A 20,827-nucleotide genomic window follows, 5' to 3' on the forward strand; every position below is an offset into this window, starting at 1 on the left:
TGCATAACAACATACGTTGTTCCTTTTGTCATCGGTATGTTACTTGCCCGTGATTCGATCGTCGGTATCTCAATACCTAGTTCAATCTCATTATCAGCAAGTCTCTTTACTCGTTCCGTAATGCATCATCCCACAACTAACTCATTAGTCACATTGCTTGCAACGCTTATAGTGATGTGCATTATCGAGAGGGCCCAGAGATACCTCTCCGACAATCGGAGTGACAAATCCTAATCTCGATCTATGCCAACTCAACAAGTACCATCGGAGACACCTATAGAGCACCTTTATAATCACCCAGTTACGTTGTGACGTTTGGTAGCACACAAAGTGTTCCTCCGGTATTCGGGAGTTGCATAATCTCATAGTCATAGGAACATGTATAAGTCATGAAGAAAGCAATAGCAATATACTAAACGATCAAGTGCTAAGCTAACGGAATGGGTCAAGTCAATCATATCATTCTCTAATGATTTGATCCCATTAATCAAATGACAACTCATGTCTATGGCTAGGAAACAGAGCCATCTTTGATTCAACGAGCTAGTCAAGTAGAGGCATACTAGTGACACTCTGTTTGTCTATGTATTCACACATGTACTAAGTTTCCGGTTAATACAATTCTAGCATGAATAATAAACATTTATCATGATATAAGGAAATATAAATAACAACTTTATTATTGCATCTAGGGCATATTTCCTTCAGTCTCCTACTTGCACTAGAGTCAATAATCTAGATTACACAATAATGATTCTAACACCCATGGAGTCTTGGTGCTGATCATGTTTTGCTCGTGAGAGAGGCTTAGTCAATGGGTCTGCAATATTCAGATCCGTATGTATCTTGCAAATCTCTATGTCACCTTCCTTGACTTGATCGCGGATGAAATTGAAGCGTCTCTTGATGTGCTTGGTTCTCTTGTGAAATCTGGATTCCTTTGCCAAGGCAATTGCACCAGTATTTGTCACAAAAGATTTTCATTGGACCCGATGCACTAGGTATGACACCTAGATCGGATATGAACTCCTTCATCCAGACTCCTTCATTTACTGCTTCCGAAGCAGCTATGTACTCCACTTCACACGTAGATCCTGCCACGATGCTTTGCTTAGAACTGCACCAACCGACAGCTCCACCGTTTAATATAAATACGTATCCGGTTTGTGACTTAGAGTCATCCGGATCAGTGTCAAAGCTTGCATCGACGTAACCATTTACGACGAGCTCTTTGTCACCTCCATAAACGAGAAACATATCCTTAGTCCTTTTCAGGTATTTCAGGATGTTCTTGACCACTGTCCAGTGATCCACCCCTGGATTACTTTGGTACCTCCCTGCTAAACCAATAGCAAGGCACACATCAGGTCAGGTACACAGCATTGCATACATGATAGAGCCTATGGCTGAAGCATAGGGAACACCTTTCATTTTCTCTCTATCTTCTGCAGTGGTTGGGCATTGAGTCTGACTCAACTTCACACCTTGTAACACAGGCAAGAACCATTTCTTTGCTTGATCCATTTTGAACTTCTTCAAAACTTTATCAAGGTATGTGCTTTGTGAAAGTCCAATTAAGCTTCTTGATCTATCTCTATAGATCTTGATGCCCAATATATAAGCAGCTTCACCGAGGTTTTTCATTGAAAAACTCTTATTCAAGTAGTCTTTTATGCTATCCAGAAATTCTATATCATTTCCAATCAACAATATGTCATCCACATATAATATTAGAAATGCTACAGAGCTCCCACTCACTTTCTTGTAAATACAGGCTTCTCCAAAAGTCTGTATAAAACCATATGCTTTGATCACACTATCAAAACGTTTATTCCAACTCCGGGATGCTTGCACCAGTCCATAAATGGATCGCTGGAGCTTGCACACTTTGTTAGCATCCTTTGGATCGATAAAACCTTCAGGTTGCATCATATACAACTCTTCTTCCAGAAATCCATTCAGGAATGCAGTCTTTACATCCATTTGCCAAATACCATAATCATAAAATGCGACAATTGCTAACATGATTCGGACGGACTTAAGCATCGCTACGGGTGAGAAGGTCTCATCGTAGTCAACTCCTTGAACTTGTCGAAAACCTTTTGCAACAAGTCGAGCTTTGTAGACAGTAACATTACCGTCAGCGTCGGTCTTCTTCTTGAAGATCCATTTATTCTCGATGGCTTGCCGATCATCAAGCAAGTCAACCAAAGTCCACACTTTGTTCTCATACATGGATCCCATCTCAGATTTCATGGCCTCAAGCCATTTTCGCGGAATTTGGGCTCATCATCGCTTCCTCATAGTTCGTAGGTTCGTCATGGTCAAGTAACATGACCTCCAGAACAGGATTACCGTACCACTCTGGTGCAGATCTTACTCTGGTTGACCTACGAGGTTCGGTAGTAACTCGATCTGAAGTTACATGATCATCATCATTAGCTTCCTCACTAATTGATGTAGGAGTCACAGGAACAGATTTCTGTGATGAACTACTTTACAATAAGGGAGCAGGTACAGTTATCTCATCATGTTCTACTTTCCTCCCACTCACTTCTTTCGAGAGGAACTCCTTCTCTAGAAAGGATCTATTCTTAGCAACGAATGTCTTGCCTTCGGATCTCTGATAGAAGGTGTACCCAACAGTCTCCTTTGGGTATCCTATGAAGACACATTTCTCCGATTTGGGTTCGAGCTTATCAGGTTGAAGCTTTTTCACATAAGCATCGTAGCCCCAAACTTTAAGAAACAACAACTTTGGTTTCTTGCCAAACCACAGTTCATAAGGTATCGTCTCAACGGATTTAGATGGTGCCCTATTTAAGGTGAATGCAGCCGTCTCTAAAGCATAACCCCAAAACGATAGCGGTAAATCAGTAAGAGACATCATAGATCGCACCATATCTAGTAAAGTATGATTACAACGTTCGGACACACCATTACGCTGTGGTGTTCCGGGTGGCGTGAGTTGTGAAACTATTCCGCATTGTTTCAAATGAAGACCAAACTCGTAACTCAAATATTCTCCTCCACGATCAGATCGTAGAAATTTTATTTTCTTGTTACGATGATTTTCCACTTCACTCTGAAATTCTTTGAACTTTTCAAATGTTCCAGACTTATGTTTCATCAAGTAGATATACCCATATCTGCTCAAATCATCTGTGAAGGTGAGAAAATAACGATACCCGCCGCGAGCCTCAACATTCATCGGACCACATACATCAGTATGTATGATTTCCAATAAATTTGTTGCTCGCTCCATTGTCCTGGAGAACGGAGTTTTAGTTATATTACCCATGAGGCATGGTTCGCAAGTACCAAGTGATTCATAATCAAGTGATTCCACAAGTTCATCAGAATGGAGTTTCTTCATGCACTTTACACCAATATGACCCAAACGGCAGTGCCACAAATAAGTTGCACTATCATTATCAACTTTGCATCTTTTGGCTTCAACATTATGAATATGTGTGTCACTACTGTCGAGATTCAACAAAAATAGACCACTTTTCAAGGGTGCATGACCATAAAAGATATTACTCATATAAATAGAACAACCATTATTCTCTGATTTAAATGAATAACCGTCTCGCATCAAACAAGATCCAGATATAATGTTCATGCTCAACGCTGGGACCAAATAACAATTATTCAGGTCTAAAACTAATCCCGAAGGTAGATGTAGAGGTAGCGTGCCGACCGCGATTACATCGACTTTGGAACCATTTCCCACGCGCATCGTCACCTCGTCCTTAGCCAATCTTCGCTTAATCTGTAGTCCCTGCTTTGAGTTGCAGATATTAGCAACAGAACCAGTATCAAATACCCAGGTGCTATTGCGAGCATTAGTAAGGTACACATCAATAACATGTATATCACATATACCTTTGTTCACCTTGCCATCCTTCTTATCCGCCAAATACTTGGGGCAGTTCCGCTTCCAGTGACCAGTCCCTTTGCAGTAGAAGCACTCAGTCTCAGGCTTAGGTCCAGACTTGGGCTTCTTCACTTGAGCAGCAACTTCCTTGACGTTCTTCTTGAAGTTCCCCTTCTTCCCTTTACCCTTTTTCTTGAAACTGGTGGTCTTGTTGACCATCAACACTTGATGCTCCTTCTTGATTTCTTCCTCCGCAGCCTTTAGCATTGCGAAGAGCTCGGGAATTGTCTTATCCATCCATTGCATATTATAGTTCATCGCGAAGCTCTTGTAGCTTGGTGGCAGTGATTGAAGAACTCTGTCGATGACACTATCATCAGGAAGATTAACTCCTAGTTGAACCAAGTGATTGTTATACCCAAACATTTTGAGTATATGCTCACTGACAGAACTATTCTCCTCCATCTTGCAGCTGTAGAACTTATTGGAGACTTCATATCTCTCAATCCGGGCATTTGCTTGAAATATTAACTTCAACTCCTGAAACATCTCATATGCTCCATGACGTTCAAAACGTCGTTGAAGTTCCGGTTCTAAGCCGTAAAGCATGGCACACTGAACTATCGAGCAGTCATCAGCTTTGCTCTACCAGACGTTCATAACATCTGGCGTTGTTCCTGCAGCGGGTTTGGCACCTAGCGGTGCTTACAGGACGTAATTCTTCTGTGCAGCAATGAAGATAATCCTCAAGTTACGGACCCAGTCCGTGTAGTTGCTACCATCATCTTTCAACTTCGCTTTCTCTAGGAACGCATTAAAATTCAACGGAACAACAACACGGGCCATCTATCTACAACAACATAGACATGCAAAATACTATCAGGTACTAAGTTCATGATAAATTGAAGTTCAAATAATCAAATTACTTAAGAACTCCCACTTAGATAGACATCCCTCTAATCATCTAACCGATCATGTGATCCATATCAACTAAACCATGTCCGATCATCACGTGAGATGGAGCAGTTTTCAATGGTGAACATCACTATGTTGATCATATCTACTATATGATTCATGCTCGACCTTTCGGTCTCAGTGTTCCGAGGCCATATCTGCATATGCTAGGCTCGTCAAGTTTAACCCGAGTATTCTGCGTGTGCAAAACTGGCTTGCACCCGTTGTATGTGAACGTAGAGCTTATCACACCCGATCATCACGTGGTGTCTCGGCACGACGAACTTCCGCAACGGTGCATACTCAGGGAGAACAGTTGTACCTTCAAATTTAGTGAGAGATCATCTTATAATGCTACCGTCGAACTAAGCAACATAAGATGCATAAAAGATAAACATCACATGCAATCAATATAAGTGATATGATATGGCTATCATCATCTTGTGCCTTTGATCTCCATCTCCAAAGCACCGTCATGATCACCATCGTCACCGGCGCGACACCTTGATCTCCATCGTAGCATTGTTGTCGTCTCGCCAACTATTGCTTCTACGACTATCGCTACCGCTTAGCGATAAAGTAAAGCAATTACATGGCGATTGCATTTCATACAATAAAGCGACAACCATATGGGTCCTGCCAGTTGCCGATATCTTCGTTACAAAACATGATCATCTCATATAATAAAATTTAGCATCATGTCTTGACCATATCACATCACAACATGCCCTGCAAAAACAAGTTAGACGTCCTCTACTTTGTTGTTGCAAGTTTTACGTGGCTGCTACGGGCTGAGCAAGAACCGTTCCTACCTACGCATCAAAACCACAACGATATTTCGTCAATTATGTGTTGTTTTAACCTTCAACAAGGACCAGACGTAGCCACACTCGATTCAACTAAAATTGGAGAAACTGACACCCGCCAGCCATATGTGTGTGAAGCACGTCGGTAGAATCAGTCTCGCGTAAGCGTACGCGTAATGTCGGCCCGGGCTGCTTCATCCAACAATACCGCCGAATCAAAGTATGACATGCTGGTAAGCAGTATGACTATTATCGCCCACAACTCACTTGTGTTCTACTCGTGCATATAACATCTACGCATAAACCTGGCTCGGATGCCACTGTTGGGGAACGTAGTAATTTCAAAAAAATTCCTACGCACACGCAAGATCATGGTGATGCATAGCAACGAGAGGGGAGAGTATTGTCTACGTACCCTCGTAGACCGTAAGCGGAAGCGTTATGACAACGTGGTTGATGTAGTCGTACGTATTCACGATCGACCGATCCAAGCACCGAAGGTACGGCACCTCCGCGATCTGCACACGTTCGGCTCGGTGACGTCCCATGAACTCACGATCTAGCAGAGTGTCGGGGGAGAGCTTCGTCAGCACGACGGCGTGATGATGTTGATGATGAAGTTACTGGCGCAGGGCTTCGCCTAAGCACTACAACGATATGACCGAGGTGGATTATAATGGAGGGGGCACCGCACACGGCTGGAAAAAATCAACTTGTGTGTTCTAGGGTGCCCCCTGCCCCCGTATATAAAGAAGCAAGGGGGACCCGGCCGACCCTTGGGGCGCGCCAGGAGAGGAGTCCTCCTCCTAGTAGGAGTAGGACTCCCCTTTCCTACTCCTACTAGGAGGGGAAAGGAAGGAGGAGAGGGAGAAGGAAAGGGGGGCGCCACCCCCCTTCCCTAGTCCAATTCGGACCAGAGGGGGAGGGGGCGCGCGGCCTGCCCTGTCAGGCCCTCTCTCTCTCCATTAAGGCCCATGTGGCCCATTAGTTCTCCCGGGGGGTTCCGGTAACCCTCCGGCACTCCGGTTTTCTCCAAAATCACCCGGAACACTTCCGGTGTCCGAATATAGCCGTCCAATATATCAATCTTTATGCCTCTACCATTTCAAGACTCCTCGTCATGTCCGTGATCACACCCGGGACTCCAAATTATCGTCGGTACATCAAAACACATAAACTCATAATACCGATTGTCACCGAACGTTAAGCGTGCGGACCCTACGGGTTCGAGAACTATGTAGACATGACCGAGACACGTCTCCGGTCAATAACCAATAGCGGAACCTGGATGCTCATATTGGTTCCTACATACTCTACGAAGATCTTTATCGGTCAAACCGCATAACAACATACATTGTTCCTTTTGTCATCGGTATGTTACTTGCCCGAGATTCGATCGTCGGTATCTCAATACCTAGTTCAATCTCGTTACCGGCAAGTCACTTTACTCGTTCCGTAATGCATCACCCCGCAACTAACTCATTAGTCACATTGCTTGCAAGGCTTATAGTGATGTGCATTACCGAGAGGGCCCAGAGATACCTCTCCGACAATCGAAGTGACAAATCCTAATCTCGATCTATGCCAACTCAACAAGTACCATCGGAGACACCTGTAGAGCACCTTTATAATCACCCAGTTACGTTGTGACGTTTGGTAGCACACAAAGTGTTCCTCCGGTATTCGGGAGTTGCATAATCTCATAGTCATAGGAACATGTATAAGTCATGAAGAAAGCAATAGCAATATACTAAACGATCAAGTGCTAAGCTAATGGAATGGTTCAAGTCAATCACATCATTCTCTAATGATGTGATCCCGTTAATCAAATGACAACTCATGTCTATGGCTAGGAAACATAGCCATCTTTGATTCAACGAGCTAGTCAAGTAGAGGCATACTAGTGACACTCTGTTTGTCTATGTATTCACACATGTACTAAGTTTCCGGTTAATACAATTCTAGCATGAATAATAAAAATTTATCATGATATAAGGAAATATAAATAACAACTTTATTATTGCCTCTAGGGCATATTTCCTTCACTCAACCCATCATTGCAACCCTCCCTGCTGTTAGCCATGGATGAGAACCAACTCCCGCACCATGAAACTAGAGGAGGCAGGGGAGGAATCTTCCCCGCCACATACTGAAACTAAGCTCCTCGGTCGTGTCCGTTATGCAGCCTGACAGGCCGGCACTGCTTGTGCGGCTAGGGCTACGAGTCTTCCAATTCTAGTGTGTTCATGTCTTAGGACAAGGATTGATTTCGCTAGTTGCGAGAGAGATGAAAGCAAGGGACTACCATCGGTTGGCGCATCTCGGCGCTCCGATGCAGCCGGAGGAGGAAAAAGAAGGGGTTAGGTTGGAGAAGGAGTAAATTGCATAAAGCCACCACTTTGAGGGCTAGGTTTGCGAAAAACATTAGGATACTGTTTCTCTGCAGAAAACACCACATCTTGCGTAATGGTTTTGCCAAAACCACTGATCGGCGGATTTGGCTCTGTTAAGTGAGTTTATGATAGGTGGGGCTTGTTTTTGCCTACGTGGTGTAACGTTTTGTGCCAGGTGGGTTTTAAGCTACAATTACAAACTAGACCCCATAATTTTACATAGACACCCCTAAATCAAAAATGAAAAACACAATTAGCCCCCGCTTCTCATTCTGTAGCAGATCGGCGGCACATTGTCCGACTTCTCGTCGGCGGTGGGTGCAGAACGCCGTCGCCGACTTTTGGCCACTCGTCCAGCGCTTTGTGGCCACGGCCGCGAGCAAGGCCCACGAGCTCGTCCCGGCCATGGAGGCGTTTTGGCGGTGGCTCGAGGACGCCGCTCCCGTCGCGCTACCTGACGTGTTGGCCATCATCGCGGTCGCCGGAGCATCGAGGAACGGTAGGCCGCCCTTGCTGCATCGGTCGTCGTCCTCCTGCTATAGCCCCACGCGCTCACCACACCGAGTTGGTCGAGGCATTCCCGTCGGATCCGGTGCAGGACGGGGATAGTGGAGGCCGATGTGGCAGGATCCGGTTGGGGGCACGACGCCGGCGGCCCGGGGAGGAAGGGGCGGGGGACGCCGGCTCCATCAAGACCAAGACCCACCGGCGCATGGTGGAAGACCGCTCCTCGGCCAGGCGGCGCGGGGGGGGGGGGGGGGGGGTTGGGGGAGAGGGACGGGCCACGTGCAGCAACGGATGTGGTGTTTGCAGAAAACAGACCCCATTTGTCATAACACACTTAAACAAGCCAAATCCACCGATCAGTGGTTTTTGCAAAACATTACGCAAGATGTGGTGTTTTCTGTAGAGAAACTGTATACTAGTGTTTTTCGCAAACCTAGCTATTAAAATGGTGGTTTTATGCAATTTACCCGTTCGAGAAGGAAAAGAGGTGCCAAACCATGGATTTTCAATCCAATGACCGGGACATAATCAACTTAGACAAAAATAATCAAATTTCACCGGAGAGACAAAATTGATTTACAATGAAATTATTTTTAGGCAGCATATATAGCCGGTCCCACGGAACAAACCTCATGCTTATTTTATTCAAGTCATGATAAACAGGTAGTACATCGGGCAAACCCGTCACCATTGACGATGCAAGGCAACTATGCAGCACATGTTTATTATGCAAGAGGCCGAGATCGGAGTAAACCCTCCTTTTCGAAAAAAGAACCTACACCTTTATACGAACAGTTGGACGCAGGTAAAGGTCATTCTTCCTTCGGATGGTGATGCCCATCTCCTCAGTCATGTCCAGCTCGCTCGGGGCCACCCCGTCCGGGAGCTCCCAGTCGAAGTGGTAGAGCAGCACGGCGAGCACGATCTCAATGCTGGCCAGTCCGAACGCCAGGCCAGGGCAGAGCCTGCGGCCAGCCCCAAACGGTATGAACTCGAAGTCCGTCCCCTTGAGGTCGACGGTGGAGTTCTCGAACCGCTCCGGTTTGAACTCCTCCGGGTCGTCCCAGAACTTGGGGTCCCTGCCGATCGCCCATGCATTCACGAACACGACGAAGCCTTTGGGCACGTCGTACCCCATGATCTTGCACTCTCGTTGCACTCCCTTGGGACGAGCAATGGCAGCGCCGGGTGCAGCCTCAGGGTCTCCTTGACGACGAGCTTCAGGTAAGTCATGTCGGCCAGGTCGGCCTCGGTCACGGTAGGCTTCCCGCGGAGTTTGTCGCGCAGCTCGGCCTGTGCTTTCTGCATCACTCTCGGGTTCCTCATCAGCTCTGACATCGCCCATTGGAGTGCATCTGATGACGTCTCCGTCCCGGCGCCAAAGAGATCCTGTAAAGTGCGCAGTTAGTCTGTTAATTAGTTCGTCAACAGAGTGAATAAATAGTGCATTAAGCACGAGTAAAAACACTTACTATCGTGACAGCCTTGATGTTGCCAATGGTGAGAGGCACCTCGAGGTCACCTTCCTCGTGTATCCTCATGAGCTCGTCCATCAGGTCCTCCTCCTCTCCCGTCACGGCGTTCCTGGTCGACGGTGCAGCCATGGCCTCCTTTCGCTTCTGTCGCTGCCGGTAGGCGTTCTCCACCAGCTTGTAGGTCGTGAGGTAGCCCCTGTGGCCGCGCCGCCTCGTGCCACCGAAGGCGCGCACGAGCCACGATGACGGGAACCATTCGGCCATGGTGAAACCCGATGCGATCTTGACGATGTCCGCCAACACCACCAGGAACTCGTCCCTCCTCTCGAACCTCTCGCCGATCATGGTGCGCATCGTCGAGTCCGCGATGACCCAAAAGATCTGCTCGCAGAGGTTGACGGTTTCTCCCGGCGGCGTGGCGGCGATGGCGGCTACGAGGCGGCCGGCCTCCTCCTCCCGCACGCGGTGGAACGAGTGGACGCGCCGGACGCTGAGCAGCTTCACGATGGAGATCTTGCGGAGCTGCCGCCACAGAGCGCCGTACGGCGCGAAGAAGATCCCCTTCCCCATGGGGCGCAGCTTCTGTATGGTGGGTGGATACGGCCGCCAGGCGAACTTCATGTCGTGCACCTTCATCATCTCGCGCGCGGCGTCCGCGGACGAGACGAACACGGCCGGGAGCTCCCCGAGCTGGAGGTACATGAGCGGCGCGTCCAGCTCGCGCGCGATGTCGGCCACGGCGCGGTGCGCGATCGGGCTGCGGAGGAGGTGGTGCAGGTTGTGGATGAACGGCAGCGACGACGGGCTTGGCGGCAGCTTCAGCGCCGGCGCCGTCGTCCTGGCGCCACGCTTCTTAATAAGCTTGAGGAGGAGGAGGGCCAGGAAGGCGCAGAGCCAGCACACGAGTTGCTGCATGGCCATGGTTGGTGCGTTAAGGTGATGGAGCTAGCCAGCGATTTGATCTGCTCATTATATAGCCATTTCCCGTAGGAGCGGTGCACGAAACAACCATCAAGGTTGGAAGCAGCTGGTTCCAACCAAGCTCCACTCCACTAGTGCCAAAGGCTGTTAGTTGGCAGCTTGGCGCCGGTGAAGGTCGTTCCAAACCGAGCTCATGCAGGGCGAGGCAGATTATGTCTGGACTCTGGAGTAGTAACGTTAGTTTTCACGTATGTACATGGCCACGTTACGTGCTTCTTGATGGTGTGAAGTTGTGCACTAGCTGTAAAGTTTCTAGTGCAGATGGGATGCGTGGAATGGAAGCGTAGGCAAGCAGGGACGGGTGCATGTTCATATATGGACGAACAAGGTATAGGAGAGATGGGACACCTATGCATCAGGTACCTGAAATTCTTGTCTGTTTCAGTCACTTTGGTTCTGAGCCGCTGGATGGAAAATCAACGATCAGAAAAAACACAAAGAAAAAGTGACTGAAATTAGATTTAGTTTCAATCAAATCCGGATAGACAACAGAAAACCTGATGGGCACACCGAACCGGACGCAAACAAACCCCATAAACCCGCTAACTAGAACCCACCTTGCCGCGACTTTTTCCTGTAAGTGACAAGGAGTCAAGTACAGAGGCGATCGCAGGGGCAAAGGCGCGAGGAGTTTAAAAGATGGCCAAAGAGCTTTTGGGTCGTGTGATGTATGGGCCGCTGGGCCGAGTGTTGAGTTGTAAGCCGCGATATATAAGTGAGCCAGTAGCGTGCTGTACGGTATGAAGTTTGAAATTGAAATCATTCTAGCCTCTCGCTTTCTCTTATCTCCTCTTGTGTTGTTTCTCTCCCTCTTTCTTCCTCAGCTTCGATCCCCGTCCCCTACCTACTACTCCGGCTCGCTGCCATCGAATCCCGTCCGTCCCTAGGGCATGACAGTTGGTATCAGAGCCATCGCTCATTGCCGCTGCGTTTCACTGGAATTTTTTTCCCGATTCGTACCCAGCAAACCTAGGGTTCGATCTGCGTAATTCCTGATCTGAGGTGGGTTGATTCGGGGAAACCGGCGACCACGACGACATTCAAGCCGAATCCGCAGTCGCGCTTCCTCGCGGACGAGATGGAGGCGTTCCAGGAAAGGATGCTGAAGGAGTTCGCGGAGATCTGCGCCGCGCAGAGCAAATGGCTCGCCGTCGATGGACTCAGCGCGCAGCTCGAGGCCCTCGACGCCAAGCTAACCGAGCAGGGCGCGCGTCTCGATCGGGTACAAGTCAAGGTGGATCTCTCCTACAACACGCTGGGACAGGTGCGACAGAGTCAAGCTCGTGCGGCACAGATGAACAAGCAGCAAGGAGTACCAGAGGCTTCGTCGCCGACTGCTTCAGAGGTCTCAGATGGCATCGTCGGTGCGGCACCACGATCTGTAGGGCGACCACCATCGCGTTCGATTCAGGTACCCGAGATTCAGGATGTTCAGCAACCTCCTATACTTCATGTGGTAGATGAGAGCATGTGCAAGGGGCAGTGGATGCCGAAAATGGATTTCCCTAGGTTTGATGGCATAGATGTGCGGATATGGTTGGACAAGTGTGAGGCATTTTTCAGGCTCTATCATATTCCTGATAGTTTTAAGGTCACATATGTATCTCTGTATCTGTCAGATAATGCAGCCGTTTGGTATCTGATAACCCACAAGTATAGGGGATCACAACAGTTTTCGAGGGTAGAGTATTCAACCCAAATTTATTGATTTGACACATCGGGAGCCAAAGAATATTCTCAAGTATTAGCAGCTGAGTTGTCAATTCAACCACACCTGGATAACTTAATATGTGCAGCAAAGTATTTAGTAGCAAAGTAGTATGGAAGTAACGATAACAGTGGCAAAAGTAACGATTGTAGTGATTGTAACAGTGGCAATGGTAAAGTAACTAAGCAAAGATCAATATGTGAAAGGCTCGTAGGCATTCGATCGGTGATGGATAATTATGCCGGATGCGATCATTCATGCAACAGTTATAATATAGGGTGACACATAACTAGCTCCAGTTCATCAATGTAATGTAGGCATGTATTCCGAATATAGTCATACGTGCTTATGGAAAAGAACTTGCATGACATCTTTTGTCCTACCCTCCCGTGGCAGCGGGGTCCTATTGGAAACTAAGGGATATTAAGGCCTCCTTTTAATAGAGTACCGGACCAAAGCATTAACACATAGTGAATACATGAACTCCTCAAACTACGGTCATCACCGGGAGTGGTCCCGATTATTGTCACTTCGGGGTTGTCGGATCATAACACATAGTAGGTGACTATAGACTTGCAAGACAGGATCAAGAACTCACATATATTCATGAAAACATAATAGGTTCAGATCTGAATTCATGGCACTCCGGCCCTAGTGACAAGCATTAAGCATAGCAAAATCATAGCAACATCAATCTCAGAACATAGTGGATACTAGGGATCAAACCCTAACAAAACTAACTCGATTACATGATAAATCTCATCCAACCCATCACCGTCCAGCAAGCCTACGATGGAATTACTCACACATGGCGGTGAGCATCATGAAATTGGTGATGGAGGATGGTTGATGATGATGATGGCGATGGATTCCCCTCTCCGGAGCCCCGAACGGACTCCAGATCAGCCCTCCCGAGAGAGTTTAGGGCTTCGCAGCGGCTCCGTATCATAAAACGCGATGAATCCTTCTCTCTTATTTTTTTCTCCCCGAACGTGAATATATGGAATTGGAGTTGAGGTCGGTGGAGCACCAGGGGGCCCACGAGGCAGGGGGCGCCCAGGGGGCAGGCGCGCCTCCCACCCTCGTGGACAGGGTGTGGGCCCCCTGGCCTTGATTCTTTCGCCAGTATTTTTTATATATTCCAAAATAATTCTCCGTTGATTTTCAGGTCATTCCGAGAACTTTTGTTTCTGCACAAAAATAACACCATGGCAATTCTGCTGAAAACAGCGTCAGTCCGGGTTAGTTCCATTCAAATCATGCAAGTTAGAGTCCAAAACAAGGGCAAAAGTGTTTGGAAAAATAGATACGATGAAGACGTATCAACTCCCCCAAGCTTAAACCTTTGCTTTTCCTCAAGCAATTCAGTTGACAAACTGAAAGTGATAAAGAAAACTTTTACAAACTCTGTTTGCTCTTGTTGTTGTAAATATGTAAAGCCAGCATTCAAATTTTTAGCAAAGATTATGAACTAACCATATGCACAATAACACTTAGGTCTCATGTTTACTCATATCAATGGCATAATCAACTAGCGAGCAATAATAATAAATCTCGGATGACAACACTTTCTCAAAACAATAATAATATGATATAACAAGATGGTATCTCGCTAGCCATTTCTGAGACCGCAGAACATAAATGTAGAGCACCTTTATAGATCAAGGACTGACTAGACATTGTAATTCATGGTAAAAGAGATCCAGTCATGGTCATGCTCAATATAAATTAATAGTAATCGATGCAAATGACAGCGGTGCTCTCCAACTGGTGCTTTTAATAAGAAGATGATGACTCAACATAAAAGTAAATAGATAGGCCCTTCGCAGAGGGAAGCATGGATTTGTAGAGGTGCCAGAGCTTGGTTTTTGAAATAGAGATAAATAATATTTTGAGTGGTACACTTTCATTGTCAACATAACAACCGAGAGGTCTCGATATCTTCCATGCTACACACATTATAGGCGGTTCCCAAGCAGAATGGTAAAGTTTATACTCCCCCACCACCAACAAGCATCAATCCATGGCTTGCTTGAAACAACGAGTGCCTCCAACTAGCAACAACCCTGGGGGAGTTTTGTTTGCAATTATTTTGATTTGATTTGCTTAGAGCATGGGACTGGGCATCCCGATGACCAGCCATTTTCTCGTGAGTGAGGAGCGGAGTCCACTCCTCTTGAGAATAACCCGCCTAACATGGAAGATACAGACATCCCTAGTTGATACATGAGCTATTCGAGCATACAAAACAGAATTTCATTTGAAGGTTTAGAGTTTGGCACATACAAATTTATTTGGAACGGCAGGTAGATACCGCATATAGGAAGGTATGGTGGACTCAGATGGAATAACTTTGGGGTTTATGAAAGTGGATGCACAAGCGATATTGCCGCTTAGTACAAGTGAAGGCTAGCAAAAGATGGGGAAGCGACCAGCTAGAGAGCGACAACAGTCATGAACATGCATTAAAATTAATCAACACTGAATGCAAGCATGAGTAGGATATAATTCACCATGAACATAAATATCATAAAGGCTATGTTGATTTTGTTTCAACTACATGCGTGAACATGTGCCAAGTCAAGCCACTTGAATCATTCAAAGGAGGATACCACCCTATCATACCACATCACAACCATTTTAATATCATGTTGGCACGCAAGGTAAACCATTATAAACTCCTAGATAATTAAGCATGGCATAAGCAACTATAATCTCTAATTGTCACTGCAAACATGTTTATTCATAATAGGCTGAATCAGGAACGATGAACTAATCATATTTATAAAAACAAGAGAGGTCGAGTTCATACCAGCTTATCTCATCTCAATCAGGCCATCATATATCATCATTATTGCCTTTCACTTGCACGACCGAACGGTGTGGATAAGAATAATAGTGCACGTGCATTGGACTAAGCTGGAATCTGCGAGCATTCAATAAACAGGAAAAGACAAGGCAATATGGGATCTTGGTTAAATCAACAATAATGCATATAAGAGCCACTTTATATTTTCATCATGGTCTTCTCCTATCGACCCCCAAAGAAAAGAAAGGAAATAAAACTATTTACACGAGAAAGATCCCAACAAGCAAAAGAAGAACGAGAAATCTTTTGGGTTTTCTTTTAATTATTACTACTACAGGCATGGAAAGTAAACTAGCTAAAAGCTACAACTATTTTTTTTGTTTTTCTTAAGGTTTTTCAAACACACAAGAAGAAAGCATAAAAAGAAAATAAACTAGCATGAATAGTACAATGAAAAAGTATGAGCACCGACAACTAGAGTGAGTGTGTGAACATGAATGTAATGTCGGTGAGAAATACGTACTCCCACAAGCTTAGGCTTTTTGCCTAAGTTGGTCTATGGCCACAGCTAGCCTGGGGGATATCCAAAGTTGTAACTGGGGTCGTACTGAGATGCAGCCTCGGGATGCCACTGGTTGGCGATCTCCTCCGGATCCCACTGATAAACAGACTGACGGTGTGGATCAAGTAGTGGTTCCGGCTCTGGTTCTGGAGCTGGTGCTTGGTTCCGGTGGGCATGGATGGCCTCCGGCAGAACAAGGTACTTGCCTGAAGATAAGTTAAACAAAGAAGGAGCAGGCAAAGTAATAGTCTCAAAATAATTTTTATCAAATATCAGTCTATAGTTAAGCTCCTTTTTCTTATTCTTAACAATAAAATCATGTGCTACCATACTCTTATAGTCTAGAAAAACAGGAGGCAACAACTTTTCTTCTTTCTCATAATGCGTAATAGGTATGTTAAAGTGTGCAGTGAGGCGCAAGGCGAAGATACCTCCCAAGATGGGGCCCTTCGTACGGTTCAGATTTAACCGCTTTGCAACAATAGCGCCCATACTAAATGTGTTATCACGGAACAAGGCATGGCACAAAATAACAATATCAGGGGCACTAAGGTTGCCACAGTTTCTGCGACCAATTAAACATCTACTAGCAAATATTACAAAGTAACGTAGAACAGGAAAGTGTATGCTAGTAATTCTTGCATCGGAAACCTTCCTTGTTTCCCCTACATTAATTGTATCAATAAACCCTTCCACATCGTTACGATGTTCCTCTACGCTGCCCGTAAAGGGCAACTTGCAAACTGCACAAAAATCAAAGAGGGACATCTCCTTATACAAATCATATAAATAGAAATCCACCGAAGGTGGTGACCTCTTAGCATGGAAATGAAAATTTTGCACAAAGATATTAGTGAGTAGGAGATACTGTTCACGCTGGTCGCGGAGGAAGTCGGTGAGGCCTGCACTCTCAGCCAAATCATACAAATCATCATGAATCCCGTCTGCTCTCAAGAAATCATCACAAGGACATTCACACGGCCGGACCTCCGCGGTGCGAGGGAGATTATATTTGGGCCTCTTATCTTCTTCACTTTGCTTATCCTTCAAGCTTCAGCTCGAAGAGCCCCTAAAAAATCTCTTCATTATTTTCTGAAAATTTCTGAAATTTTTAGTAAGTTCAAATAAAGTGAACCAAACTCAACAAAATTAATAGCAACTGCTCCCACAAGTGCCTAGAGACTATATCATGCATTAGAACTACTTGGGACCAAATAAATTTGACTTGCAAGCTCAAGAACAATGTCACCTAAGCAGCAAAAATTTGCAATAAATAAAGCACTAGAACAAAAAACTAATTGGACCATTGGAGGAGTCACATACCAAAGAACAATCCCCCAAAGCAGTTTTGTGAGTGGAGCTTTGAGCAAGGAGATCAAAAATGGCAGCAACATGAGCTAGAACTCATGCTTGAGCTGGCTGGTGATTTTTTTGGGAGGAAGAAGAAGTGTGTGGGTGCTGGAATAAGTGGAGGGGGGCCACCAGGGGCCCACGAGGCAGGGGCGCGCCCAGGGGGTGGGCGCGCCCTGGACCCTTGTGGTCAGGTGCTTGCTCCCCCTGATGTGTTCTCAGTGCTAGATATTCATAAATATTCCAGAAAAAATCATATTTCAATTTCAGGGCATTTGGAGAACTTTTATTTTCGAGGTATTTTTTTATTGCACGGATAATTCAGAAAACAGACAAAAATACTAATTTTGCTTTATTTAATCTAAATAACAGAAAGTAAAATGAGGGTACAGAGAGTTGTGCTTTCTAACTTCATCCATCTCATGCTCATCAAAATGAATCCACTAACAAGGTTGGTCAAGTCTTGTTAACAAACTCATTCCGAATCGCATGAAACCGGAGAATTTTCGAATAGCACTAGGTTACCTCAACGGGGATATGCACGTCCCCAATAATAAGAATATCATATTTCCTTTTGACAGTCGGAAGAGGAAATTCAAAACCTCCAATAATAGTCGATGGAATTTTTCCAATAGAGTTGATACTGTGAACTTGAGGTTGTTTCCTCGGAAAGTGTACCGTATGCTCATTACCATTAACATGAAAAGTGACATTGCCTTTGTTGCAATCAATAACAGCCCCTGCGGTATTCAAAAAGGGTCTTCCAAGAATAATAGACATACTATCGTCCTCAGGAATATCAAGAATAACAAAGTCCGTTAAAATAGTAACACTTGCAACAACAACATGCACATCCTCACAAATACCGACAGGTATAGCAGTTGATTTATCAGCCATTTGCAAAGATATCTCAGTAGGTGTCAACTTATTCAAATCAAGTCTATGAAATAAAGAGAGAGGCACAACACTAACACCGGCTCCAAGATCACATAAAGCAGTTTTAACATAGTTTCTTTTAATGGAGCATGGTATAGTTGGTACTCATGGATCTCCTAGTTTCTTAGGTATTCCACCTTTAAAAGTATAATTAGCAAGCATGGTGGAAGTTTCAGCTTCCGGTATCTTTCTTTTATTAGTAACAATTTCTTTCGTGTACTTAGCATAAGGATTCATTTTAAGCATATCAGTTAACCGCATACGCAAAAAGATAGGTCTAATCATTTCACCAAAGCGCTCAAAATCCTCATCATACTTTTTATTGGATGGGTTAGGAGGAAAAGGCATGGGTTTCTGAACCCATGGTTCTCTTTCTTTACCGTGCTTCCTAGCAACAAAGTCTCTCTTATCATAACATTGATTCTTTGATTGTGGGTTATCAAGATCAACATCAGGTTCAATTTCTACATCATTGTCATTGCTAGGTTGAGCATCAACATGAACATCATCATTAACATTATCAGTAGGCTCATGTTCATTGCCAGATTGTGTTTCAATATCAGAAATAGATATATCATTGGGATTCTCATGTGTGTCAGGAACAGGTTCACCAGAAGCATGCAAAGTTCTATAATTTTTCATTTTTCTTCCTCTTAGAAGGACTAGGTGCATCTAAATTGTTTCTCTGAGAATCCTGCTCAATTCTCTTAGGGTGGCCCTCAGGATACAAAGGTTCCTGAGTTATTTTACCTCCTCTAGTTGCAACTCTAACAGCAAAGTCATTATTCTTACTATTTAATTCATTGAGCAAATCATTCTGAGCTTTAAGTACTTGTTCTACTTGAGTGGTAACCCATAGAAGCATGTTTACTAATAAGTTTAAGCTCACCTTTAACTCTAGACATATAATCACTCAAGTGTTCAATCATATAAGCATTGCGTTTTAATTGTCTACCCAAATAAGCATTGAAATCTTCTTGCTTAACCATAAAGTTATCAAACTCATCCAAGTATTGGCTAGCAAACTTAGTAGGCGGGATTTCAGCTTTATCATATCTATAGAGAGAATTTACCTTTACTACCTGTGTCGGGTTATCAAGACCATGTGTTTCCTCAATAGGTGATGAATTAAGACCATGTATTTCTTCAACAGGACGTAAATTCTTAACATCTTCAGCTTTCATACCTTTTTCCTTCATGGATTTCTTTGCCTCTTGCATATCTTCAGGACTGAGAAATAGAATACCCCTTTTCTTCGGAGTTGGCTTAGGAGTTGGTTCAGGGAGTGTCCAATTATTTTCATTTGTCAACATATTATTCAATAGTAACTCAGCTTGATTGACAGTTCTTTCCCTAAAAACACAACCAGCACAACTATCCAGGCGGTCTCTCGAAGCATCGGTTAGTCCATTATAAAAGATATCAAGTATTTCATTTTTCTTGAGAGGATGATCAGGCAAAGCATTAAGTAATTGGAGAAGCCTCCCCCAAGCTTGTGGGAGACTCTCTTCTTCAATTTGCACAAAATTATATATTTCCCTTAAAGCAGCTTGTTTCTTATGAGCGGGGAAATATTTAGCAGAGAAGTAATAAATCATATCCTGGGGACTACGCACACAACCAGGATCAAGAGAATTAAACCATGTCTTAGCATCACCCTTTAATGAGAACGGAAATAATTTAAGGATATAGTAGTAGCGAGTTTTCTCATCATTAGTGAACAAGGTGGCTATATCATTTAATTTAGTAAGATGTGCCACAACAGTTTCAGATTCATAGCCATAGAAAGGATGAGATTCAACCAAATTAATTATCTCAGGGTCGACAGAGAAATCATAATCCTTATCAGTAATAAAGATAGGTGAAGTAGCAAAAGCAGGGTCATATCTCATTCTAGCATTCAGAGATTTTTCTTTCAACTTAGCTAATAATTTCTTAAGATCACTCCTATCATTGCAAGCAAGAAAATCTCTAGCAGTTCCTTCATCCATAACATAATCCTCAGGCACAACAGGCAATTCATATCTAGGGGGAGAATCTTCATCATCACTTTCATCAATATTATCAGTTTCAATAATTTCATTCTCTCAAGCCCTAGCAAGTTGTTCATCCAGAAATTCACCTAGTGGCACAGTATTATCAAGCATAGAAGTAGTTTCATCATAAGTATCATGCAAAGCAGAAGTGGCATCATCAATAACATGCGACATATCAGAATTAATAGCAGAAGCAGGCTTAGGTGTCGCAAGTTTACTCAAAACAGAAGGAGAATCAAGTGCAGAGCTAGATGGCAGTTCCTTACCTCCCCTCGTAGTTGAGGGATAAATTTTGGTTTTCTCGTCTTTCAAGTTCCTCATAGTGACCAGCAGATATAAATCCCAAGTGACTCAAAGAATAGAGCTATGCTCCCCGGCAACGACGCCAGAAAATAGTCTTGATAACCCACAAGTATAGGGGATCGCAACA

At 44.6% G+C, this 20,827-nt stretch overlaps 1 pseudogene; it reads right to left on the reverse strand.

Moving 5' to 3' along the window:
* Nucleotides 1-9,160: 9,160 nt before the first annotated feature.
* On the reverse strand, nt 9,161-10,945 carry LOC123141391 (desmethyl-deoxy-podophyllotoxin synthase-like; annotated as a pseudogene).
* Nucleotides 10,946-20,827: the final 9,882 nt, after the last annotated feature.

Source organism: Triticum aestivum, chromosome 6D (assembly GCF_018294505.1).
Source record: "Triticum aestivum cultivar Chinese Spring chromosome 6D, IWGSC CS RefSeq v2.1, whole genome shotgun sequence".
In the NCBI taxonomy this organism is placed as follows: domain Eukaryota; kingdom Viridiplantae; phylum Streptophyta; class Magnoliopsida; order Poales; family Poaceae; genus Triticum; species Triticum aestivum.